The sequence below is a fragment of the Sus scrofa genome, chromosome 13, assembly GCF_000003025.6.
Source record: "Sus scrofa isolate TJ Tabasco breed Duroc chromosome 13, Sscrofa11.1, whole genome shotgun sequence".
Taxonomy (NCBI): domain Eukaryota; kingdom Metazoa; phylum Chordata; class Mammalia; order Artiodactyla; family Suidae; genus Sus; species Sus scrofa.
The window spans coordinates 134,669,036-134,696,445 of NC_010455.5; the positions used below are offsets into that span (position 1 = coordinate 134,669,036).

At 43.8% G+C, this 27,410-nt stretch overlaps 1 long non-coding RNA gene across 1 annotated transcript in view; it reads left to right on the plus strand.

Moving 5' to 3' along the window:
- Positions 4,336–27,410, plus strand: part of LOC110256409 — a 28,065-nt gene continuing 4,990 nt past the window's right edge. Inside the window, exons 1-3 of the long non-coding RNA XR_002337865.1 lie at positions 4,336–4,494; positions 15,599–15,646; positions 18,637–18,796. This is a non-coding gene — a long non-coding RNA (uncharacterized LOC110256409). The remainder of the gene's footprint in view (positions 4,495–15,598; positions 15,647–18,636; positions 18,797–27,410) is intronic.

Here is a 27,410-nt window from a genome sequence, read left to right on the forward strand (position 1 = left end):
TTAGTGTATAGAAATGCAGTTGATTTCTGTGTATTAATTTTGTATCCCATGACTTTACTGAATTCATCGATGAGCTCTAACAGTTTTCCGGTAGCATCCTTAGGGATTTTTAGGGTTTTTTATTATTATTATTTTGCCTTTTAGGGCTTCACCCATGGCATATGGAGGTTCCCAGGCTAGGGGTCCAATCAGAGCTGTAGCTGCCGGCCTATGCCACAGCCACAGGCACAGCCACATCAGATCTACAAACTACACTACAGCTCACAGCAATGCCAGATCCTTAACCCACTGAGCAAGGCCAGGGTTCAGACCTGCAACCTCATGGTTCCTAGTCAGATTCATTTCGCCTTCCCCATGGTGAGGACTCCAGGATTTTTAAAAATTATTTTTATTTTTTCCATTATAGTTCGTTTACAGTGGATTTTCTATGTATACTATCATGTCTTCTGCAAACAGTGATAGATTTACTTCTTCCTTTCTCCCTCTCTCTCTCTTTTTTAGGGTGCACCTGTGGTGTATGGAAATTCCCAGGCTAGGGATCAAATTGGAGCTGCATCTTCTGGCCTACACCACAGCCACAGCAATTCCAGATCCAAGCTGCATCTGCAATCCCCACCACAGCTCATGGCAATGTTGGATCTTTAACCAATTGGGTAAGGCCAGGGAACAAACTGGCATCCTCATGGATACTAGTCAGTTTTAATACCGCTGAGCCACAATGGGAACATTTACTTCTTCCTTTCAAATTTGGATTCCTTTTATTTCTTTTTCTTCTCTCATTGCCATGGTAGGACTTCCAAAACTATGCTGAATAGAAGTGGTGGGAGCAGACATCCTTGTCTTGTTCCTGATCTTAGCGGGAATTCTTTCAACTTTAAACCATTAAGAATGATGTTAGCTGTGGGTTTGCTATATATCACCTTTATTATATTGAAGTGGTTTCCCTCTATGCCCACTTTCTGGAGGGTTTTTATCAGAAATTATATTGGATTTGTCAAAATCTTTTTCTGCATCTATTGAGTGGATCGTGTGGTTTTTATTATTCAGTTCAGTAATGTGGTATATCACACTGATGTGCGGATATTGAAAAATTCTTGCATCCCTGGGATAAATCCCACTTGATCATGATGTACAATCCTTTTAATGTATTGCTGGATTCAGTTTGCTAGTATTTTGTTGAGGATTTTTGCATATGTGTTCATCAGTAATATTGGCCTGTAATTTTCTCTTTTTTTGTGATATCTTTTTCTGGTTTTGGTATCAGCGTGGTGGTGGCCTCATAGAATGAGTTTGGGAGTGTCCCTTCCTCTGCAGTTTTTTGGAGTAGTTTCAGAAGGATAGGTACTAACTCTTCTCTAAATGTTTGCTAGAATTCGCCTGTGAAGCCATCTGGTCCTGGACTTCTGTTTTTTGGAAGTTTTTAAATCACAGTTTCAATTTCAGTACTTGTGATTGGTCCATTCATCTTTTCTATTTCATCTTGGTTTAATCTTGGACGATTGTACTTTTCTAAGAATTCCTCCATTTCTTCTAGGTTGTCCATTTTATTGGCATATAGTTGCTTGTAGTAGACTCTTATGATCCTTTGCATTTTTGTGATATCCACTGTAACTTCTCTGTTTTCATTTTCAATTTTATTGATTTGAGTCCTCTCTTTTTTTCTTGATTAGTCTGGCTAAAGGTTTATCAATTTTGCTGATCTTTTCAAAGAACCCACTTTTAGTTTCATTGATCTTTTCTATGGTTTTCTTTGTTTCTATTTCATCTATTTCTGTTGTGTTCTTTATGATTTCTTTCTTTCTACTAACTTCAGGTTTTTTCTATTCTTCTTTCTTTCTCTAGTTTCTTTAGATGTAAAGGTAGGTTTTGAGATTTTTTTTTTGTTTTCTGAGATAGCTTGTATTGCTATAAATTTCCCTTTTAGAACTGCTTTTGCAGAGTCCAAGTTCTAGATGCGAGGTAGAGTACTCTTGGTTGGAGGCTTTTTCCTTTCATCATTTTAAGTATATTGTGCTACTCTCTTCTGGCCTGCAGTTTCTGCTGAAAAAAACAGTTCTTAATCTTATTAGGGTTCCCTTGTTATGTCATTTTTTTCTTTTCCCTAGCTGCTTTCCATATTTTCTCTTTGTCTTTAATTTTGGTCAGTTTGATTAACATGTGTTTTGGGGAGTGTGTGCCCCTCCAGACCACTCTCTGTTACCCCCAGTCCTGTGGAGCTCCTGCTCACAAGCCCTGCTGGCCTTCAATGCCAAATGCTCAGGGCCTCCTCCTCCCAGTGCCAGGCTCCCAGGCATGGGAGCTTGACTTGGGGCTGGGAACTCTCACTCCTGTGGTTGAGCCTTTCCAGTCTGTGGGTTGCCCACCTTGCGGGTTTGTATGCCACATGAGTGCCCCTCCTACTATCTTGATGAGGCTTCTTCTTTTCCTTTGGTGTAGGATATCTTTTTTGGTAATTTCCAGTCTATTTTGTTGACAGTTGTTTGGCAACAGGTTGTAATTTTGTTGTTTTCATGAGAGAAGCTGAGCTACAGTGCTTCTGCTCTGCCATCTTAATCCTGTCTCTGAGAAGTAAATATATTATTTCTGATTATATTTCAGAAGACAAAGGTGAGACCTTCTACTTACATTTGGAAATTTTACTCATCTATGTCAAAAAAACATCATATATCTCAATAAAGTTAAGACATTGTCACATTGTCCAACTGAGATTAGTATTTTTCTCTAGAAATGAAGTACAATACATGCACATACACAGAAAAAAAAAAAAAAAACCCGCAAACACCTGTGTTATATATAATGGGGTCATGATATCCTATTTTTATCATTTCCTTTATCTTTCATTACTTAAATATGTCATGGGCATGTTTTGTTAATAGTGTACATAATCAACACCATCATTTTTAATGACTGTATAGTATCCCATTGTATAAATTAACGTAATTTAAATTTATTTAATTAAAGCCTCATTGATGGATATGTAGGTTGTTTCTGCTGTGAATTTTTTAAAATTTTATTTATTTATTGTCTTTTTAGGGCCCTACCCACAGCATATGGAAGTTCCCAGGCTAGGGGTCCAATCGAAGCTACAGCTGCCAGCCTACACCACAGACAGCACCATGGAATCTGAGCTACATCTGCATCCTACACCACAGCTCACAGCAAAGCCAGATCCTTAACCCACTGAGTGAAGCCAGGGATCAAACCCACGTCTTCATGGATACTAGTCAAGTTTGTTACTGCTGAGCCACGATGGGAACTCCCAGCATTTTTTTTTTTAATGAGTTTTTTTTTGTATGGTGTTTTTTATTTATTTATATTTTGGATGTGGAAGTTCCCAGGCCAGGGATTGAACTCATGCCTCAGTGGTGACCTGGGCCACTAGAGTGGCAACACCAGATCCTTAACCCACTGTGAAACAGGGAACTCCTCCAGTCCAGCATCTTAACATGTATGTGTATACTTAGCAAAACCTAGATCTTTTCCATTTAAAGCCATATTCTTTAGACAGTTGGGTAAAATGTGTTATTCCATAGCTAAGGATTTATAAAGGACTTGGCAATAAAGATTACTGTGGGGAATATTTTGGCTCCTGAAAAGCTTTACCTGGAAACAAAATTTTGGCTGCCTTCCTCCCTTCCGCTAGCTTTTCTTCCTTGGTTATTCCCAACTCCTAACCCCTTTCTCAGAGGCGGAAAAAAAAATGAGTTAATTTCGTCACTTTCCCTGAAGCAGTTTTTACCAGTCACAGTCTTATTACCTTCACTTCCACATCTCTGTGGCATTGATGCCCCCATCAGGGCATTTGTTTTCATGCCCAGCTTCCCATCAATCAGACTGGGCACTAGAGTTCACACAAATTCCCTGGTTAAAAGGAGACAGATGCCTGTATTAGAGGAAGGACAGCAAACATCTCAAGATGGGGACTTGGCCTTAGGTGGCTTCCACAGTTCTTCACCCTCTGATGTTTTGTGAATTTTGTGATTGTGTTCCCCTTCCCCTCACTTCCTGGGTCTTGCCTTTTACTATCTATTTCCATAGCTATTTCCCTGATCCAGGGTTATATCCTTGAGTCTGGAGGGAGGAAACAAAAGGAGAATTTCCATTGTCCTCACGGTGCATTTCCTTTGTTCCCACATGGATCTCTTAAACACCAGCCCTTTCTCTTGGTGTCTGCTTTCAGCTCCTTTGACTCCTTTACTTTGTGGTTCTGTACAACAGTGAAGAAACTATCAAGACACAAAACAAAATGAGGCTGGTAAGCATGCCCCGCCCCGCAGCCTCCTGACTCAAGTCATTGCTCAGGCGTGACTCACCAGAGAGCCTGGGGCGGCTGTCACTTCTGCCCTGGGCTTGCCTTTGCTCCCACCCCCAGCAGCCTGGCCACCAGGAAGAAAGGCTCTCCTTTATCTTTTGATTCGGGCCAGAGTGAAACCCAGGAGACCCCCAACTCCAAAGAAATATCCTGAGAAAGGAATCTTTCTACCCTGCCTCAAGGTCAGCCCCCCAAACCATGCTTCATCCTAACCTCCACTGGTAGCCAGTTCTGGGGACTTTCCTTCTGTTGCATTCAGTTTCCTTCTCTCAAGCAGTCACGCAGTATACAGAGCAGATCCTGACTGGCAGATGCATCAAGAAGCCTCACAGGCAAGTTGGAGCAGGTCTGAACCCACCTTGAAAGGTTGTGCTTCCCCTGTCCTGGCCTCCTGCCATCTCTTATGTTGAGATTATTTATATGTACCTTTTGCCTCTCAGTCTTTGCCCTTAATATGTCTGAGTCAGGTTATGATATTATAACAAAATAGCACAGGCTGAGTGATTCAACAGAAATGTATTTCTCATGGCTCTGGAGGCTGGATGTCTGAGGTCAGAGTGTCAGCTTGCGTGGGTGAGGACCCTCTTCCTACTTCATAGCTGGTGCTCTCCCTGGTGTCTTCACATAGAGAGAGGGCCTAGGAAGCTCTCTGGAGACTCAGGACACTAATCCCATTCATGGGGCTCCACCATCATGACCTATTCGGCTCCCAAGACCCCACCTCCGCATACCATCACATTGGGAGTTAGGATGTCACATATGATTTCAGGGAGGACACAGACATTCAAATCATAGCATCACCTATGTGTTGCTCATTAATGTTGTGCTTAGACTCCTGAGGATAGCCAGGTGAGTTCACTTCTTGTCACCACATGAGTTGTATGGGTTTCCACTTTTCTGTCCTCACATATGTCATTCCTTATCCTAAACCTGCCCTCTGCCATGTCAGCCCTACCAAGCTCAGCCCTAAACGTGATTCAGGGTTGGTACTCCCAGGCTCACCTTTGGCTTTGCAATTCATCGTTACAAATGTGCAAACATCTCACACATAGGAGGTTTGTTATAAGTGACTTTGTACTTAATCAGAGCCTGTGGACTGCTAATCAGAGTGGCATCGCACACATGCTCCAACATGGATGGCTTAACCATGAACACAAAATGCTAAGTGAAATCATAAAAGGACAATATTGTGGGATTCTACTTGTAAGAGGTACATGGAATAGTCAAATTTATAGAGACAGAAAGTAAGACTGTGGTTACCAAGGTCCAGGGGGAGGAGGGAAAGGGGAGTTATTGTTTAAGGGATACAGAGTTTCAGTTTGGGATGATGTAGAGGTTGTGGAGATTGATGATGGTGGTGGTTGAACTCAACAGTGTGAATATGCTTAATGCCACTGTATTGTACACTTAAAATGGTAAATTTTGGAGTTCCTGTTGTGGCACAGTGGAAACAGAATCTGACTAGTATCCATGGGTATGTGGGTTTGATCCCTGGCCCCGCTCAGTGGGTTGGGGATCCGGTGTTGCTGTGAGCTGTTGTGTAGGTCGCAGACACAGCTCAGATCCCAAGTTGCTGAGGCTGTGGTGTAGGCTGGCAGTTGCAGCTCCGATTTGACCCCTAGCCTGGGAACTTCTATGTGCCACGGGTGTGGCCTTTTAAAATAAAAGAGGGGATAAATTTTATTTTATGTGTGTGTGTGTATGTGTGTATAATTTATTTATTTGGGTTTTTTTTTTTTTTTGCTTTTTTTTTTTTTTTTAAGGGCTGCACCTGCAGCATATGGAAGTTTCCAGGCTTGGGGTCAAAAGGATCTGCAGGTGCTGGCTTATACCACAGCCGCAGCAATGCAGGATCTGATCTGAGCTGCATCTGTGACCTACACCCCAGTTTGTGGCAGAGCAGAACTCCAAAAGCACGATTTTATTTTATTATTATTTTTTTGTGTGTGTCTTTTTGCTATTTCTTGGGCCGCTCCCACGGCATATGGAGGTTCCCAGGCTAGGGATCGAATCGGAGATGTAGCCACCGGCCTACGCCACAGCCACAGCAACGCGGGATCCGAGCCGCGTCTGCGACCTGCACCACAGCTCACGGCAACGCCGGACCCTTAACCCACTGAGCAAGGGCAGGGACCGAACCCGCAACCTCATGGTTCCTAGTCGGATTTGTCAACCACTGCACCACGACGGGAACTCCAAAAGCACGATTTTAAAGGCTTTGTAGGGGTTCCCGTTGTGGTGCAGTGGTTAACGAATCTGACTAGGAACCATGAGGTTGCGGGTTCGGTCCCTGCCCTTGCTCAGTGGGTTAACGATCCGGCGTTGCCGTGAGCTGTGGTGTAGGTCGCAGACGCGGCTCGGATCCCGCGTTGCTGTGGCTCTGGCGTAGGCTGGCAGCTACAGTTCCAATTCGACCCCTAGCCTGGGTACCTCCATATGCCATGGGAGCAGCCCAAAGAAATGGCAAAAAGACAAAAATAAATAAATAAATAAATAAAATAAAGGCTTTGTATACGTGCTACATTCCAGAAAGAATTGACTCTTTATGCTCCTACCAGTTGTGTAAGAAATCTACCTTATAATACTAAATATTATTACTAAAAATACGCTTTGAATCTAATCACAAAACTATTTCTCATCATTATCTATTGTCCTCAAGATTTTAAAATAGCAGCAGACAGTCATGTCTCCATATTTAATTAAGTAAAGGTTGTCTTGTATTCTTTTCATTTTTATATTGATTAATGCCTTTTCATTCCCATTAGTTGAGAAGCTCCCCTTTAGGGAGTGCACATTTGAATTTGGAAAGCATAACGCTTAGAAAACACTGAGGAACTTTGTTTATTTTTCCTCCCCCTCCTCACCCTCGATAACATTATCAGCTCTGTGAGGACAGACCCTTTCTCCATTTAAGCTCACCTCTACATCCTAGCACTTAGCATTTGGCAGAGTGTGTGCTTAATAAATAATTATTCAATACGCAGTATTATCTCTACCGTGTAAAAACACTAAAAATAGAAAAGATGAAGGACGTACATTAAACATGTTGTATAGGGTTGTTTGGGGGTAATGAGACTATGGATTAGTTAAATATAGTAAGATTTTAAAAATAAGAATTCCCCTTGTGGCTCATTGGTAATGAACCCGACTAGTATCCATGAGGCTACGGGTTCGATCCCTGGCCTCTCTCATTGGGTTAAGGATCCAGCATTGGCATGAACTGTGATGTAGGTTGCAGATGTGGCTTGGATCTGGCATTGCTGTGGCGTAGGCCAGCAGCTCCAGTTCCGATTTGACCCCTAGACTGGGAATTTCCATATCACATGGATGCGGCCCCGAAAAGACAAAAAACTGTAGCTCTGACTCGACCCTTAGCCTAGGAACCTCCCTATGCCATAAGCATGGCCGTAAACAATAAATAAGTAAATAATAAATAAATAAATAAACAAAAATAAATAAATGAATGAATTATTATTCAAAAAAGAGTTTAGAAATTAGCCAAACTCTGCTCCCTAAGTTCTGTGTCTTTACTCTTGACTGAACAACCAGCCTCTTAAGATGGACTCTGGCAACTGTGTACGTTAAAGGGTGAGTGAGTCTTATGGGTGTGGAAGGGAAGACCCCATTCAGACATGATTTCTTTTTTTAATTTTTCTTTCTTTTTTTTCTTTTTTGCTTTTTAGGGCCACATCTGCAGCATATGGAGGTTCCCAGGCTAGGGGTTGAATCGGAGCTACAGCTGCCAGCCACAGCCACAGCCACAGCAATGCCACATCCGAGCCATGTCTGCGACCTACACCACAGTTCATGGCAATGCCAGATCCTTAACCCACTCAGCAAGTCCAGGGATCAAACCCTCAACCTCATGGTTCCTAGTCAGATTCATTTCCACTGTGCCACAACAGGAACTCCCAGAGATGGTTTCTTGATTCAGCTTTGCAAGTCCAAGGAGAATGATCCAAAGAATCTGGGGGTCTTAGCTGGCTATACATTTATAAAAAGTTGGCTATGTTATGCTCATCAGTCAAAGTGAAACCTGTGTCATTGTTTTGATGAGACAATGCTATTCAAACAGTGAGTGAGAACACCAAGCCAGAAGAGAAGAAAAAAAAAAAAAAAAGATGGTAAACAATTGTGGATATCTCCAACCACAGCAGCCCTTCCCCACTGTGTGATTGCTCTGCAGTATAACTCGAAATGAGTGTATGACAAGTTTCATCTGTTTTTCCCACTGTATTTCTGCAGCAAGACAGGCAGACAAAGACATTGCAAAAGGAGTTCCCGTGGTGGCGCAGTGGTTAACGAATCCGACTAGGAACCATGAGGTTGCGGGTTCGGTCCCTGCCCTTGCTCAGTGGGTTAACAATCTGGCGTTGCCGTGAGCTGTGGTGTAGGTTGCAGACGCGGCTCAGATCCCGCGTTGCTGTGGCTCTGGCGTAGGCTGGTGGCTACAGCTCCGATTCAACCCCTAGCCTGGGAACCTCCATATGCCGTGGGAGCGGCCCAAGAAATGGCAAAAAGACAAAAAAAAAAAAAAAAAAAAAAAAAAGACATTGCAAAAAATGTCATGGGGCTCACCCAATCCCTACTAGAACATAAGCTCTATGGAGCACAGATATGTCTCAGAGCTGAAAACGTTTCCTGCCACATAGTAGATGCTCAATAAATATTTCTTGAATGTTTGAAAAAAATAAGCAAAACACTCTTGCTTTATGATGCCTGTTCTCAAAGGCCAGTACCTTCTAGAACTGATCTAACCTTTTAGTCCAGTCTTTTAAGAGCATCCTGGATGCTAGAAAAGACTCCACTGTGAACCTAGGATTCTGTTTGTCTCAGCCTGGTGCCCAAGACCTTAACCCCCAGGGAAGCTCCTTAATCTTCTCTCAGCCATGGTAGGCTGGGTTTTGGGCCTGTAACAGTAGCTTAAGAGTTGCTAAACCATCTGAGAATAGGGGCAAGGCGGAGTTCCCGTTGTGGCTCACGGGAAATGAAACTGACTAGCATGCATGAGGATGTGGGTTTGATCCCTGGCCTCGTTCAAAGGGCCAGGGATCCAGCGTTGCTGTCAGCTGCGGTGTAGGTCGAAGGCATAGCCTGGTAACTTCCCTATGCCTTGGGTGGGGCCCTAAAAGCAAAAAAAGGAAAAAGAAAAAAATAGGGGCAAGGCATCAGCATGGGGCCATGAAGAGTTTCACTCCAGCTGCCCAAGAATTCGTTTACCTCACTGGCAGTCTTGTTTTCTCTTTGGAATTTTCCCCTCTGACATCATGGAGAAGTTCAAAAAACAGGTACTTACTGGGTACCTAGAAACTGGCAAGGGGATTTACTTAACAGGCCATGGAGAAGGCTGGGTGTTGACTTTGGGTTTGCAAAGTGGCGTTCTCTTCCTAGTCCTCAAAACACACCTCATCAAAATTTTGTGCAATCAAGACGATCACTCAGTTTAGCAAAACAAGAGCAAATCTTGACTGCCTTGCTGAGGGAGATGCCAAAAGCTCCAGGCTTCACCTGAGCCATCAATCAACTCCGTATATACGGCCCAGGCATAATTCATACCATGATGTTGCTGTCAGCTATGTTCTTACACACATCTGGACCTGCTTCCTGGACCCAGAAGAAGGAGCCTTTACCTCTGACTTTGGCCAAGTCACCCTCCCTCTGCCCTCTGCCCCCCTACACAGTGAAGCCTGGCTGGAAGTATTTCCTTGGTACTGTGATGCTGGACCAGGGATTGGGAACCTAGCTCCTGACTTGCCAGTGTCACAGGTACACTGCACTCAGTTGACCTTGCCTCTGCCTCAGGGTCTCCGTATGAGGGAACTTAATCACAGAGCCCATTCAAAGTTCATTCCATCCAGCTCCTTGACTCCCAGCAGCTCACTGCCAAATAATCCAAGGATACATTTAGATCTCTCTAATATCAGAGACCCCCAAAGACACTTTACAAACATACGAATTTATGGAGTCATCTTACTCATTTCTGTTTCTTCCACATAACCAAACATTTCTCTCTCTCTCTCTCTTTTTTCCCCCACACCTGCGGCATGTGGAAATTCCCTGGGCCAGGGATGGAACCATGGCCACAGCTGGAACCCCAGCTGATGCAGCGACAATGCCAGATCCTTAACCTGCTGCACCATAGGAGAATGCCAAAAGTTCCTCTTGGAAAAACTAAGTTTTATTCGTTCCCCACAGGAGAACTCCAAAATTCCTCTTGGAAAAACTATATTTTCCTCAGTCACCAGTGAGTTCTAAGTCTAGCTCAGGGTGTCAGTTTTTCCCTTTTCTTTTTATTCTGCTTCTCCAACTCTGGGTAAGAGTGCCACCCATCTCTGCATCCTCCTTGCCTCACAGGCAGAAGTTCACCTCTTTGGAGTTCCCACTGTGGCTCAGCCTGTTAAGAACCCAGCTAGTATTCATGAGGATGTGGGTTCAATCCCTGGCCTTGCTCAGTGGGTTAAGGATCTGGAGTTGCCACAAGCTGTGGCATAGGTCACAGATGCAGCTCAGACTCTGCTTTGCTGTGACTATGATGAAGGCAAGCAGCTGCAGCTCCAGTTCAAACCCTAGCCTGGGAACTTCCATATGCCTCAGGTGGGGCCCTAAAAATAAAAAAAAAAAAAGTTCGCCTCTTTTCCTCACAGGTTCTCCATCATGATTGCTGCCCAAGTCTCTCATCTCTGTGTGCTCCTGCCCCCAAATCAGTTTCTATTTTAAAGAGCCAGATGTTTCAGATGGAACAGGTCCTAATGGTTGAAGCCCAGAGGACAAACTGGAGACCCCTTCACCCTTCTAAGAAGACAGCTGCTCCTCAGCACCAGTTCTGTTTCCAGGCAAGTCTGTGAACCCAGTTTTGCAATTTTTCAGAAAAAGCTATAAGGTATAATTTGATATGAAATCTTTTGATTTTTAAATATTGGCAACTAATTTGAAGATTGCATAGACCAAATATATCTGGTGGCTCAATGGTTTTGAAGTCTTTTGTGATTACATATTAAAATTTTCTGTATATAATTCGTTCTATCTTTTGCCTTAAAGACCTTTGCCATTCTTGTTGCCACATCTTCATCAGAATCCCCTCCTTTGTACCTTCTGGTACGTCCTATTGTCACAAGTACACTCTGTTCCCACTGCCTTTTTTTTAATGTGTGTGTCTTTTTAGGGCTGCACCCATGGCATATGGAAGTTCCCAAACTAGGAATCAAATCAGAGTTACAGCTGCTGGCCTACACCACAGCCATAGTGACAAAGGATCTGAGCCATGTCTGCAACCTCACCACAGATCACAGCAGCAGAATCCTTAACCCACTGAGTAAGTCCAAGGATCAAACCTGAGTCCTTGGAGTTCCCATCGTGGCGCAGTGCTTAACGAATCCGACTAGGAACCATGAGGTTTTGGGTTCAATCCCTGCCCTTGCTCAGTGGGTTAAGGACCCAGTGTTGCCGTGAGCTGTGGTGCAGGTTGCAGATGTGGCTCGGATCCTGTGTTGCTGTGGCTCTGACGTAGACTGGTGGCTGTAGCTCTGATTGGACCCCTAGCCTGGGAACCTCCATATGCCGCAGAAGCGGCTCAAGAAAACGCAAAAATACAAAAAACAAAAAACCTGCATCTTCATGGATACTCGTCTGGTTTGTGACTGTTGAGTTCCTGTTGAACAGGAACTCCATGTTCCCACTGTCTTAAATCCCAGGCAGATGCAAGACGTAACACCTCCCAATGCTTGTCTCTCCTGCTTTGTTTCATTAAACCCTAAAATGAGTATACTGTGAAACAACCTCACATTTATCAGTACGCGGTCTTCCCCCAAGGCTGATAACGTTTGATAAAACTGGTTTAACTGCTCCCTAATGTTCCACTTCAAAGGCTTCAGAATATTTGTGTTCCCCAAGCCCCTGTAATTAAACATTTTGTCCCTTATGAATCTTGGCATTCACAAGGCCTATGCCTTTTGCACTGCGGCAGTGTTAATACCTTGAAAGCCCCTCTTTCTCTGGCAAAAATGTTCATGGTCTATTCATTTATTTACGTTTTACTCTTTTTTAAAATTGTGGTAAAACGTATCATCTCAGTTTTGTCGTTTTAACTATTTTTACATGTACAATTCAGTGGCATTAAGAATATTCAGTGTTGTGCAACCATCTGTTTCCAAAATTTTTCTTCTTCCAAAAAAAGAAATTCTGTACCCGTTAAACAATAATTCCCCTTCCTGCCTCCCCCGCCTGCTCCTGGTAACTTTTAATCTACTTTCTGTCTCTATGAATTTGCCTACTCCAGATATTTCATAATAAGTGAAATTATACAATATGTGCTCTTTTTGCATAATGTTTTCAAGGTTCATCCATGTTGTGCATATGTCAGAACTTCATTTTAGGGCTGTAAGATATTTGATTATTGGAGTCCCCATCGTGGACAGCAGAAACAATCCGCCAAGGAACCATGAGGTTTCGGGTTTGATCCTGGCCTTGCTCAGTGGGTTAAGGATCCTGTGTTGCCGTGAGCTGTGGCATAGGTAGCAGATGCAGCTCGAATCTGATGTTGCTACGGCTGTGGTGTAGGCCGGCAGCAGTAGCTCTGATTGGATCCCTAGCCTGAGAACCTACAGCCCTAAAAAGCAAAAAATACAAAAAAACAACAAAAAAAAGATACTTGATTGTATGTATGTATCACATTTTGTTTATCCACTCATTTGTTAGTGAACATTTGGATGGTTCCCACCTTTTGATTATTTTGAATAATGCTGCTGTGAACATTGGCATTTAGTCCCTGATTTCAATTCTTTTGGGCTTATACTTAGGAGTGGAATTACCGTGTCATATGGTAACTCTATGTTTAACTTTTCAAGGAGTCTCCAAACTGTTTTTCACAGCATTTGTACCATTTTACTTTCCCAGCAATACATGAGGTTTCCAATTTCTCCACATCATCACCAACACTCATTATTTTCCTTACAAAAATTTTTTTTGATGTTTTTGCTTTTCAATGCCAGATCCCTAACCTTAACTCTTACAGAGCAAAAGGGACTTTGCAGATGTGATTAACTTGAGGATTTTGAGATAGAAAATTATTCTGGATTACCTGGTGGGCCCAAAGTGATTGCAAGTGTCTTTATAAGAGGGAGGCAGTAGGATCAGAGTGAGAGAAGATGGAAGCAAAAATGGAGATTTAAAAGACACAATGCTGGAGTTCCCATCATGGCTCAGTGGTTAACGAATCCGACTAGGAACCATGAGGTTTCAGGTTTGATCCTGGCCTTGCTCAGTGGGTTAAGGATCCGGTGTTGCCGTGAGCTGTGGTGTAGGTTGCAGAGGCGGCTCAGATCTGGCGTTGCTGTGACTATGGTGTAGGCCGGCGGCTACAGCTCCGATTGGACCCCTAACCTGGGAACTTCCATATGCCGTGGGAGCGGCCCAAGAAATGGCAAAAAGACAATAAATAAATAAATAAATAATGTTAAGCTTAGGTTTGAAAAAATAAAGCTGGTAAACTGGGTCTTTGGCATTTGCTTAAAAAAAAAAAAGAAAAGAAATGCAAATGTGTTTGGTGCAAAAAAAGGGGGGGGTCGGCTAGAAAAGGCAGGGAAGCACATTCTCCCCAGAGCCTCTGGAAGGAACACAGTGCTGTCAACTCCTTGACTTTAGGACTTCTGACTTCTAGAACTGCAAGATAAGAGATTTGCATTGTTCTAGGCACTAAGTTTGTGGTAATTTGTTACAGCAAGTGTAGGAAATTGACCCAGTTCCTCATCCAATGAGATGTGGTGGGCAGCAGTTAGCATACCTGGGTCTGACTCGTGTCAGTCAGTGTCTGACTCAAGTCACTGTGTGACTTGGGGTAAAATTACTTTATCATGCTGACTCATTTTCCATGTCTATAAAATGGGGATGTTTGCCTCATAAAGTTGTTGTAAGAACTACAAATAAATTATGTAAAACAGGAGTTCCTGCTGTGGCTCAGTGGGTTGAGAACCTGAATAGCATACATCATGGTGCAGGTTTGATACTTGGCCTCACTCCATGGGCTAAGGATCTGGTGTTATGGAGTTCCTGCTGTGGCTCAGCACTAACGAACCCGACTAGTATCCATGAGGTTGCAGGTTTGATCCCTGACCTCATTCAGTAGGTTAAAGATCCAGCACTGCCGTGAGCTGTGGTGTAGGTCGAAGATGTGGCTCAGATCTGGCGTTGCTGTGGCTGTGGGATAAGCCGGCAGCTGTAGCTCCAATTCGACCCCTAGCCTGGGAACTTCTTTATACGGGTGCAGCCCTAAGAAGACAAAAACAAATAAATAAATAAACACTTCCTTTTAATTAGGGAAGGTGGAGATCAAAGACATGGACCTTATTTAGAATCAGGATGTTGGAAGGGGAGGGATTGCAAAGGGTTTACATGGGAGTCATCAGAGGAGGTTCTCTTCTACAGAGCAAGACAGTGGCCCTGGCTGCCTTTCTTTCCCTTCTCCTCTCTCTCAGTGACACTGTCCAGCTGCTCAGCCTCCAGGGCTCATCCTCAAGGAATCTCTTCACCCCATCTTTTTTACTGCCAACAAGCCTTGCTTCTTTTTCTCCACCTAAACCCACACTGCTCAGTCATGATTCAGGTCACTTTGGTTATATTTTCTCACATTTGGTCATTTTTGCTTTTTTTATGGATTGTTGATACCCAGTCTAGACTGACCTCCATTCCTCGGTCACAGATTATTTCCTTCCTACAAAGGACAGGCTCCAGCAGTCAGGTGCGCAGTGATTATCTCATTTCCCCTGCCTGTAATAGCTCTTTGGCCCAGGATGGACACTTTACCCAAGCCAGGAGTTGGGTTTTGTGATCTAATCATCCCTGACTCAGAACTGATTGGAACCAGGGCCATCAATCACTCTCTCAGGAGAGTGATTAATATCTGTATTCCACTGTGGAAGGGGGAGGGGGCGAATAGCCCAATAGACATGTGAGGAGATGTCCTGATGGCTTTGCAGGTCCTTTTTTTTTTTTTTTTTTGCTTTTTAGGGCCTCACTCCCATGGCATATGGAGGTTCCCAGGCTAGGGGTCCAATCAGAGCTACAGCTGCCATCCTACACCACAGCCACAGCAACTCAGGATCCAAGCCGCTTCTGCGACCTACCCCACAGCTCACAGCAACTCTGGATCCTTAACCCACTGAGTGAGGCCAGGGATGGAATCAGAAACCTCATGGTTCCTAGTTGGATTCATTTCCACTCCTCCGAGGCAGGAACTCCTGTTCATTATTCTTTATTCTTTAAAAGCTACCTGCCTTCTGTCCTGTTTTGCAGTTCTGCAGACCATTGGGAATGGAAACTGCCTGCCTCATGAAGTGCTAAGTAAGTTTTGTTTGTATCACCTAAATTGTCTTCTTTAATCATTTTTAATGTACATATACACAAAGTTCTCAATTTTCCCTTCAATCAACTTTAAACTTTATATTCCAGCAACCAAAGGAGTTTCAACTAATTTAAAAATAAAAATAAAGATCTGGGAGTTCTCATTGTGGCTCAGCATGTTAAGAACCTTATATAGTTGTCTGTGAGGATGTAGGTTCAATCCCTGGCCATGCTCAGTGGGTTAGGATCCAGGATCCAACATAGGTTGAGGATCTGGCTGAGATGCAGTGTTGCTGTGGCTATGGCATAGGCCAGCAGCTGCAACTCTGTATTTTGTTGGGTGTTTTGTTTTTGTTTTTGTTTTTTGTCTTTTTTTATCTGCGACCTACACCACAGCTCACAGCAACACCGGATCCTTAATCCACTGAGCAAGGTCGGGGATCGAACCCGAAATCTCTTGGTTCCTAGTCGGATATGTTTCCACTGCGCCATGATGGGAAATCCTACAACTCTATTTTGAGCCTTAGCCTGGGAACTTCCATATACCACAGGCATGGCCCTTAAAATAAAAAAGAAAGAAATTAAAAGAAAATAATAAAGATCTAGGAGTTCCCGCCATGGCACAGTGGGTTAAATATCTGACTCCAGGATTTCCTGTTGTGGCTTAATGGTAGCAAACCTGAATAGTATCTACGAGGACATGGGTTCAATCCCTGGCCCCACTCAGTGGGTTGGGGATCTGACATTACCCTGAGCTGTGGTGTAGGTCGAAGATTCAGCTCCGATCTGGTGTTGCTCTGACTGTGACTTAGGGTAAAGCTACAGCTCCAATTGGACCCCTAGCCTGGGAACTTCCATATGCCACAGTGCAGTCTTTAAAAAGACAAAAAAAAAAAAAAAAAAAAAAAAAAGAATCTGCCACAGCTTAGATCACTGCGGAGGTGCAGGTTCAATTCTTGGCCTGGTGCATTGGGTTAAAGGATCCACTTTTGCCGAAGCTGTGTCATGGGGCTGAGATTCAGTCCCATATGCTTCAGATACAGCCATTTAAAAAAAAAAAAAGATCTTCAGACACTGCAAGTTCTAGAATTAACTCTAGAGGAAAACCATTAATATGAATGCTGCCTTACATCGTCATCATTTTATTATTTTTATCGCCAGGCTAGGGGCCAGAAAACTTTAATGGCCACTATCCTCCATCATCAAATGACCTCATCCAGGAGAAAGTTTTTGGAAAACCATACAAAGTAGGCATTGCCAATATCAAGCACCTACAAAAGCATCATATCCCTTCTCGAAATATAGCCAAAGAGTTCAGGGAGACCTTCTTGTAGCTCAATGGTAACGAACCTGACTTGGGTTCGATCCCTGGCCCGGCTCAGTGGGTTAAGGATCTGGCATTACTGGAAACTGCAGTGCAGATCACAGACAAGGTTCAGATCTGGTGTTTCTGTGGCTGTGGCATAGGCCAATAGCCACAGCTCCAATTCAATTCCTAGTCTGGGAACTTCCATATGCCACAGGTGTGGCTCGAAAAAAAAAAGGAAAAAAAAAAACCCAGTGTTCCTTCAATTTCTGCTGTACAATGAAGTGACCTGGCCATGTGTGTATACATGCATATATATATATATATGTGTATATATATACACACACACACACACTTTCTTTTTCATATATACTATCTTCCACCATGTTCTAACCCAAGAGACTGGACACAGTTCCCTGTGCTGTACAGTAGAACCCCATTACTTATCTACTCTAAATATAACAGTTTGCATCTACCAGCTCCAATCTTCCCATTCACCCTCTTCTCTCTCTGCTCTCCCCGGCAAACGCAAATCTGCTCTCCATGTCCATGACCTATTTCTGTTTTGTAGATAGGATCATTTGTGCTGCATTTTAGATTCCACATATAAATGATATCATATGGTATTTGTCTTTCTGACTTAACTTCATTTAGTATGAGAATTGATAGTTCCATCCAAGTTGCTGCAAATGGCATTTTTTGTCCTTTTTTGTGACTGAGTAGTATTTCATTGTATACATGTACCATGTCTTCTTAATCCATTCATCTTTTGATGGACATGGGTTGTTTCCATGTTTGGCTATTGTGAATAGTGCTTCAGTGAGCATATGGGTGCATGTATCTTTTTGAATGAAATGATTGTTTTTTTTTTTTGTCTTTTTAGGGCTGCACCAGTGGTATATGCAGGGTCCCAGGCTAGGGGTCGAATCGGAGCTATAGCCACTGGCCTATATGCGACAGCCACAGCAACACCAGATCCAAGCTGAGGCTGCAACTTACACTACAGGTCATGGCAATGCTGGATCCTTGACGCACTGAGTGAGGCCAGGGATCGAACCTGCATCCTCATGGAGACTAGTCAGGTTCATTACTGCTGAGCCACAACGGGAACTCCCTTAAGTGAAAGTTTTGTCTGGATATATGCCCGGCAGTGGGATTGCTGGATCATATGGTGTATTTAGTTTTCTGAGGAACCTTCAACCATAGTGGTTGTACCAATTTATATTCCCACCAACAGTGTAGGAGGTTCCCTTTTCCCATATCCTCTCCAGCATTTGTTATTTGTTGACTTGTTAATGATGGTCATTCTGACTGGTGTGAGGTGGTACCTCATTGCAGTTTCGATTTGCATTTCTCTAATAAATAGTGATGTTGAGTATTTTTTCATGTGCCTGCTGGCCATCCGTACATCTTCTTTGGAGATTCCTTCCTTTCTTTTTCTTTCTGTCTCTTTCTCCCTTCCTTCCTCTTTCTTTCTTCCTTCCTTTCTCGCTTCCTTCCTTTCTCGCTTCCTTCCTTTCTCTTTTTCTTTCATTTCTTTCTCTTTCTTCCTTTCTCTCTTTCTCCCTTTTTTCCTTCATTCAGGCCAAGTTAGCCTGAAATTTGGCAGTTTCAGTGAAGATCACCTCTATGCATGCAGGCATTAATGTTCCAAATAACTCATGGCTTTTATTGTTCCCACTAGGCTAACTCACCAAACCACGGAGGTCCTACCAGGCATTTGCGCAGCCGGTAACCCCCTGCAGTAAAGTTGCAAAGAATGAATGGGGATTGGAATATGCTGAGTGCCTGCCTTGGCCTGGCATCTGACTTCTGTTCATTCATCACAGTCATCCAACGAGGAGGTTGGTATTTTTCCCGTTTGACAGGTAAAGAGCTTAAGTACAGGGTGGTCAATTAACCTGTTCAGGATCTCACAGGTAAAATGTGAATTCCATCTTAATATGGGACCTGCAACTTGTACTATGCTAAGCACAACCTTCAGCTGAGAGGGGACCTCATTCCCAGGGAAAAAAATTGTAGAGTTTTCCCCCCAGGCCCATAGCAGAGCTCACACTATAGCCTGTGTAAAGAAAATGCTTTGAACAGTCATCTAATGGACTTCCTGTGGGTCTGTTACTTTGGATTGTAGGTGTTAACCTAAAATGATTAAAGAGTTATTTTACTAGCAAAACAAGTTTATTTAGGAACAGCAAAGAACTGCAATTTGGGACATGAAACTTTGGTGGACCACATGCAAATCCCAGAAAGCAAGGGAGAGGAAACTCTTTTATAGAGGAATAGGGAGGTTGAGGAACCATTACAACCAAAAAGTCCATTGGAGGAAACTGAGTGTTTGAAGTATAGTGGCTTTTCATTGGCTGAGCTGTTGCCAGGCAAGGAGAAAAGCTTTCCTTCTCCTAATGGTGGTAGTGAAGGAATGTAACTTCCTGCCAGAGATGTAAGTTAAGTCTCTTCCTATTAGGATCTCTGTTGGAACGTGGATGAGAGCCCCCCTGCCTGGCCTCCTGGCTCCACTTGAGTGAGGTTTCCCTTTATTAATTTTCACCAGGGTTCTACATCGAGAATTCATTGTAACTGCCTTCTGAAGGGGTCAGTGAGAGTGTGAAGGGTTGGATGGACAGGGCTTTGGGCTGGAGGCAGCCCAGCGTGGGGTTCTCATTTCTGCTTCTGATTCCTGTGACATTGGTTTCAAGTCCATAATATGGAAATAAAAATTCTTGTCCATTCCACATCCCAAAGGACAAAGAGGAGGAGAAGTCACTGCCAAGAGTGAGTCCACCAGTGAACCAACACACTGCAGGAGTCCAAGGTCCCCTCTCACCTTTAGCAAGATCCCTATGATAGCAGAAAAAATGTGGCAGATTACAAAATTCAGGCAGAAGCCTCCTCTTCGTGTCTATATGCCTTCCCTAGTTATTCATACCACCAAGCTGCCCTTCCCTGCAGCAGGGGAGAGACCTAGCATGACAAACCCAACTGCCCAAGCCTTATCTAGGTCACCTTGAAGCAAGATAAGCAAGGCTTCAACTTTGTTTTCCAGAGCATAGAACAAAAGGACAGAGATGAGATTAGTCGATCCACTCCCTAATGGCTTCTCACAGATGCTATTAGAGCACTTATGATGCTATCTTGTTTATTTTCTTTTTTGTCTTTTTATGGCCCCACCCTCAGCACATGGAGGTTCCCAGGCCAGGGGTTGCATTTGGAGCTGTAACCGCCACAGCCGCAGCAATGCCATATCCAAGCCGTGTCTGCGACCTACACCACATCTCATGGCAACGCGGGATCCTTAACCCACTGAGCGAGGCCAGGGATTGAACCAGAGACCTCATGATTGCTAGTCAGATTCGTTACCACTGAGCCATGACAGAAACTCCCTATTTTGTTTATTTTCTTGCCTGTCTCCCCCTACTAGTGAACAATGTGTCTGGAATCTTTTCATGTTACACAAGTAAAACATGAATACGTTTTCTGTGTTAAATAAAAATAACAAAACACCACAAAGAGGGCTGAAGTTCTTTTAGTTCAGCACCCCAGTCCTCACCCAAGAGGTAACCTTAGTTAGCAAGATGAATGTAGAGATTTTTCTATGTATTTCACTGGATGGGTGTCATACACATATTTAGCTCACACAAATTCAATTTTACCCCAAACAGAACTCCAAGAGAGAAATTACAATTTAACTAATACCATTCCACATACTGAGCGAATGGCCTGGAGGAGTGTGGGATGAATGGCAGTTCCTCAGTTAAACTGAGGCCCCTCAGTTGTCCTCATACCTCTTATAGTGTGACCATTTCACCCGCTTCAGGATGATTTTAAATGATGTCAAGGGCATTTCTTTCTTTTTTTCTTTCTTTTCTTCTTTTATTATTATTATTATTATTATTATTTTTTGGCTTTTTAGGGCCACACTTGCAGCCTATGGAGTTTCCCAGGCTAGGATTCCAATCGGATCTACAGCTGCCAGCCTACACCACAGCTCACAGCAACACCAGATCCTTAACCCACTGAATGAGGCCAGGGATCGAACCCACAACCTCATGGTTACTAGTCAGATTCGTTTCTGCTGCACCACAGCAGGAACTCCCAGGGTATTTCTGATAATATTTGATTTTTGCCTTAAACGGTAACGTTTGGACCTAATCCCTATAAGACTTGCACTGTGGACACCCACTCATGCTCCTTGGCATACCATGATGCCCCATGCAAGACCTGAAACATAGCGAGAAAGTTCATTCCTCTGGGGGGACCCACAAAACGGAGGCTGCTCAGTGGCCGAGGCCATTAGTCTCAACCAAGTCAGCAGTGCTTATGGGAAAAGCCTCACTGTCAAGGGAAACTTACACTGATCTCAATCTTCCAGCTCAGCTTTAGCTGGTTTAGTAAAAAAAAAAAACGGGGCCTCCTCACTAGTCATGCCATGTTTCACCTTGCCACGGCTATGTTCTATAAAACTCACTCTTGGGAGTTCCTGCTGTGGCACAGTGGTTTACAAATTCCACTGTAGCAGTTTGGGTCACTGCAGAGGCCTGGGTTCGATCCCAAGCGCAGCACATTGGGTTAAAGGATCTGGCATTGCTGCAGCTGTGACACAGGTCTCAGCTGTGGCTCAGATTCAACCCCCACCCTAGGAATTTTCATGTGCCACAAGTGTAGCAAAAATCAAAACAAAACAAAACAAAAAAACTCACTCTTGCCCAAAATCCCTGGGAGGAGACCTGCAGTGCCTTTCAGGCCCTGTACTTCCGTAGTCCGTGGCTTGCTTTCCCTTGAATAGAGGACACCAAACTAAATCGTTTTAGTTTTGTCATTTAACTATAGGAATGAATGTTCTGTAATGTTTCAGGACAGGGGACAGGAAAGGAGGAAGGATCTTGGAGTGGTGGAAACTTACAAAAGAAGAAAATCCTGGCTACAGATTATTCTGGGTAATGGTGCTGACTTTGCTGAGGTGATGTTCAGAGGGAGTCACCCCTCTGCTTATGTGTAATGTTGAGTCTTAAATGGTGGCCTTTTGGGGGCTGCCCTTCAGGGCAGAAAGTGTGAGCTTTCTGTTCTGGACATGGCGTCATGCTCACAGGGCCTCCATCAGCAGGAAATATCCATGGGCTGACCCCTGTCTGCATGGCTGGCCTCCGTGATTCCAAAATCTGACTTGAACCAGATGTACGTTCCTTTCCACAGATGCACTTTATTTACTTACTTATTTATTTATTTCATCTTTTTAGGGCCACACCTGTGGCATATGGAAGTTCCTAGGCTAGGGATTGAATTGGAGCTGCAGCTGCTGGCCTACACCACAGCCATAGCAATGCCAGACCCTTAACCCACTGAACAAGGCCAGGGATCGAACCTGCATCCTTATGGATACTAGTTGGGTTCACCACCCCTGAGCCACAGTGGGAACTCCTTATTTATTCATTTTTTTATTTTGATAGGCAAAAAATAGATTTATCAAGATAGGACACTTGTGAGAAATGCAAGTGGGCAGGCACAGAAGCTCTGCCTGTAGATGCACTTTAAAGTGAACCAGAGAGTTGCTGTTGTGGCTCAGTGGAGGATGCAGATGGGATCCCTGGCCTTGCTCAGTGGGTTAAGGATCCAGCATTGCCATGAGCTGTGGTATAGGTCGGAGACACGGCTTGGATCTGGCATTGCTGTGGCTGTGGCTGTGGCTGGCAGCTACAGCTCTGATTCAACCCCTAGCCTGGGAACCTCCATATGCCATGGGTGTGGCCCTAAAAAGCCAAAAAAAACAAAAAAAAAAAAAACAAAAAAAATGACCATCTGTTCTCCTGGCAGGTACTTGGGCTTTTTAGGTTACATGTCGATGATTGCTATTGAATCTCTCCTACCCACCAGCTCTTCCTGAACCCAGAGTTTCACTTTACTGCCAAGTTTTTTGTTTTTTGAATAGTCAGGGCAATGATTTCTGCAAAGAGTGACTCCTTGCAAAGACAGAAAGGAAACGGGGATGACTGATTCTTACAATGTTAAAGACTGTTCCGGAACAAATAAAAATGAAAGGATTGTTGCACAGTTGGTACAACCAGATAATTGCCATCGGATCTAGCCTTCCACAGGAAACAGCTGCACTAAGGGAACATCCTAGGTCCTGCCCAGCTGTTCCCGGGGTGGGCCAGAGCAGAGCTGAGGCCTCATAGCTAAGTACCAATTGCATAAGTCTTTTAGCCCAGCAAACTCTCAAAACCAGAGTTGTTCATCCCTTCTGAGCAGGATAGAAAAGGGGGATTAGAAGGTCTGCTGGAAATAATATAATCCACCCATGTCATTTTAGATTTTTTTTTTTAATCTGTTCAATTTACAAATGAGGAATTTGAGGCTCCAAAAGGGGAAGTGTCTGGTTCCAGATCACACAGAGGGGAAATGAGAACTCTAGTCTTCTGACTTCTAATTCAGTGTTCTTTGGAAGTGCTGGGTGAAGCAAAATCAAACCTTGTTGTTTATCACCAGGCTTTGGAGCCTTTAATATGCTAATAATATTTTCAGACTTTCTCAAACTCTTTTGACCAGATTACTGTTTGAATACAGTGTCCATCTACATTCTCCAAAAGAGGAGATGCCAACACCTTAGGAAATGCTACCCCATGCCTTGCCATTGTTGTTAAGTGCTTCACCAAATAATTATTTATACATAATCCCTACAATGCACATGACAGCAGCACTGATGCTGAAACCCAGGATAATCAGCCAACGGCAAACATCATCTGTGATTCTAAAGATCAGCCCTGAGCAGAAGTGTGTGTGGTGGGGGAGGGGGAACGTGGGCAGGACCAGGGCTAACGGTCAGTGCTTCTGTGCTGCGCAGTCTTTCCAGCATATTGGATTGAGGGCTGGTCAGCTTCCATTCAACAGGCCTTGGTTGGGCTTCTGAGTCCTAGTGCCCTCAAGGAGATCACGATCTAGGAGGGGAGCCAGCACATAGAGGAGTAAGAGCTGTGGTATCGTGATGACAGGGACATGTGCAAGGCAAAGCTAAAGGTACTGAGGAGGGAGACAGAGAAAAGTTAGTCCTGGAGAAGGGGGCAGGCGGTGGCTAGAACAACTTCCCAGAGGGGTCTGTTCCACTGGGTATTAAAGGCCAAGTGGGAACTCACCGTATGGCTGAATGGGGAGAGGAAGAGAAAACAGTATGTACACAGGCAGAGAGGGGAGAAGCAACGTGGGTTTGGGCAGTGCAGATAGTTGAGTATTGCTGGTGAAAGGAGGAGCATCCCAGGGTATCTGGCAGGGAGCTGAGTATGAAGAGCCTTCTGCTCTATGCTGAGGTGTGCGGACTTCCTCTATGAATAACTAGGCGTTACCCAGTCTCTCCATAAACACCGACCATTCTGTGACTATGCAGAGTCATCAATGATTGGGTCAGACTTAGATTCCAGACTGCCATGTCAACAGTTGGTTTGTGAGAGTGTAGGGCTTCAAAGACAGAACTTCTAACACATGCAATTTTTTTTTTTTTTTTTTTTTTGGTCTTTTTAGGGCCACACCCAGAGCATATGGAGGTTCCCCGGCTAGGGATCAAATCAGAGCTAGAGCCACAGCCACTGGCCTATGCCACAGCCATAGCAATGCCAGATCTGAGCCACATCTGTGAACTGCTCAGCCACTCCTGGCAACGCCGGATCCTTAACACACTGAGTGAGGCCAGGGTTTGAACCCACATCCTCATGGATACTAGTTGGGTTCTTAACCCAATGAAAACTCCCAATTTCTTTCCCTCTTTCTTTCTTTCTTTCTTTCTTTTTTTTTTTTTTTTTTTCTGGCCGTGCCCACTACATGCAGAAGTTCCCAGGCCAGGGACTGAGCCTGAACCACAGCAGTGACCCAGGCTGCTGCAGTGACAATGCCAGATCCTTAAGCTGCTGCACCACATTCGAACCTTACAATTTACAGATGGAAGCTACCAGAAACAAACTCACAGGCATAGGGAACAGACTTGTGGTTGCCCAGGGGAAGGAGGAGGGAGTGGGATGGACTGGGTGTTTGGGATTAATACATGCAAACTACTAACATTTAGAATGGATAAGCAATGAGGTCCTAATGTATAGCTCAGGGAACTATATCCAGTCTCTTGGGGTAGACCAGGATGGAAGATAATATAAGAAAGAGAATGTATATATATGTATGTATATATGTGACTGGGTCACTTTGGTGTACAGCAGAAATTGGAACAACATTGTAAATCAACTATAATTTTGAAAAATTTATTTATTTATTTATTTTATTTTTTTTTTTTTGTCTTTTTGCCTTTTCTGGGGCTGCTCCTGCGGCATATGGAGGTTCCCACGCTAGGGGTCGAATCGGAGCTGTAGCCACCAGCCTACCCCAGAGCCACAGCAACTCGGGATCCGAGCCGCGTCTGCAACCTACACCACAGCTCACGGCAACGCCAGATCCTTAACCCACTGAGCAAGGCCAGGGATCAAACCTGCAACCTCATGGTTCCTAGTCAGATTTGTTAACCACTGTGCCACGATGGGAACTCCTAATTTTAAAAAATTTAAAAGTTAAAAAAAGAAAATAACAGGAGTTCCCATCGTGGCTCAGTGGTTAACAAACCCGTCTAGTGACCAAGAAGTTGCGGGTTCAATCTCTGGTCTTGCTCAGCGGGTTAAGGATCGGCATTGCCATGAGATGTAGCAGACGTGGCTGGGATCCTGTGTTGCTGGGACTGTGGTGTAGACCAGCGGCTACAGCTCCAATTGGACCCCTAGCCTGGGAACCTCCATATGCCGCGGGTGCAGCCCTAAAAAGACAAAAAAAAAAAAAAAAAAAAAAAAAAGAAAGAAAGAAAGAAAGAAAATAACAAAATAGGAGTTCCTGTTGAGGAGCAGCAGAAACGAATCTGACTAGGAACCATGAGGTTGCGGGTTCAATCCCTGGCCTTGCTCAGTGGGTTAAGGATCTGATGTTGCCGTGAGCTGTGGTGTAGGTCGCAGATGCAGCTCAGATCCTGCATTGCTGTGGCTGTGGTGTAAGCTGGCAGCTGCAGCTCCGATTCAACCCCTAGCCTGGGAACCTCCATATGCCAGGGGTGCAGCCCTAAAAAAAGCAAAAATAAATATAATAAATAAATAAAATAAATAAATAAAATAAAGTTATATATGTGTGTGTGTGTATATATATATATATATGGAAGCTAGCCACAGCTTAGAGAAGCTACACTTTTCAAGATGAAAGAAAAGTCAAATCTATCCTTATAACTCTTTTTATAGGTTTTTTTTGTTTGTTTGTTTGGGTTTTTTTTTTGTCTTTTTGACATTTCTTGGGCCGGTCCTGCGGCATATGGCGATTTCCAGGCTAGGGGTCTAATCGGAGCTGTAGCCGCTGGCCTACACCAGGGCCACAGCAACTCGGGATCCGAGCTGCGTCTGCAACCCACACCACAGCTCACGGCAACCCCGGATCCTCAACCCTCTGAGCAAGGCCAGAGATCAACCCCGCAACCTCATGGTTCCTAGACGGATACATTAACCACTGAGCCACGACTCGAACTCCTCCCTGATTTTTTTTAAAGCAGTGTAAGGGCCAAAGAAAATATATCTGCAAGTGAATTTAACCTATTGCTACCATTTTGTGATTCCTGTTCTAGGCAGTTTTTCTTCTTTATCATATATGTATTTTTATATATGTATAAATAAAAGTATGTCTATTTATTGCTTAGGTATATAGGCTCTTCCCTTGGGCTTGCTTAAAATGCAGAATTCTAATGTGCCCATTGTGTCTCAGTGGGTTAAGAATCTGACTAGTATCTTTGAGGATGCTGATTTAATCCCTGGCCCCACTCAGTGGTTTAAGGATCCAGCATTGCTCTGAGCTGCAGGGTAGGTCACATATAAGGCTCAGATCCGGTGTTGCTGTGGCTATGGCGTAGGCCAGCAGCTGTAGCTCCGATTTGACCCCTAGTCCTGGAACTTCCATATGCCACAGGTGTAGCCATAAAAAGGAAAAAAAAAAAAAAAAAAAAGGAATTATTGGAAGTTCCCTTGTGGTACAAGAGGTTAAGTATCTTGCATTGCTACAGCTGTGGCAAAGGTTGTAGCTGTGGCATGGGTTCAATCCCAGGCCGAAGAACTTCCACATGCCTTGGGTGTAGCAAAAACAAAAGCAAAGCAAAACCAAAAAAACCCCAGTATTTTTGGCTGCATCCCAAGGTACTTGGAATCAATAGGCCTGGGTTGGGACCCTTTAATCTCCACTTAACAGAAATACCTCCATTGCAGGTAGTCCACACTTTGGGAAACCCATCCATCCTTAGAAACCCATCAATCCTTTTTCCTTCCAACCTTTAAAATAATATCCATTTGCCTTTGTAATTGGGAATGGAGGAAAAGTAAATAATCATAGCAGAGAGGAAGAGGGTAGGTGATATAAACTGGCTATTGCTTCATTGTAATGACTGAAGTAAAATAAAATCAACATATCATATAG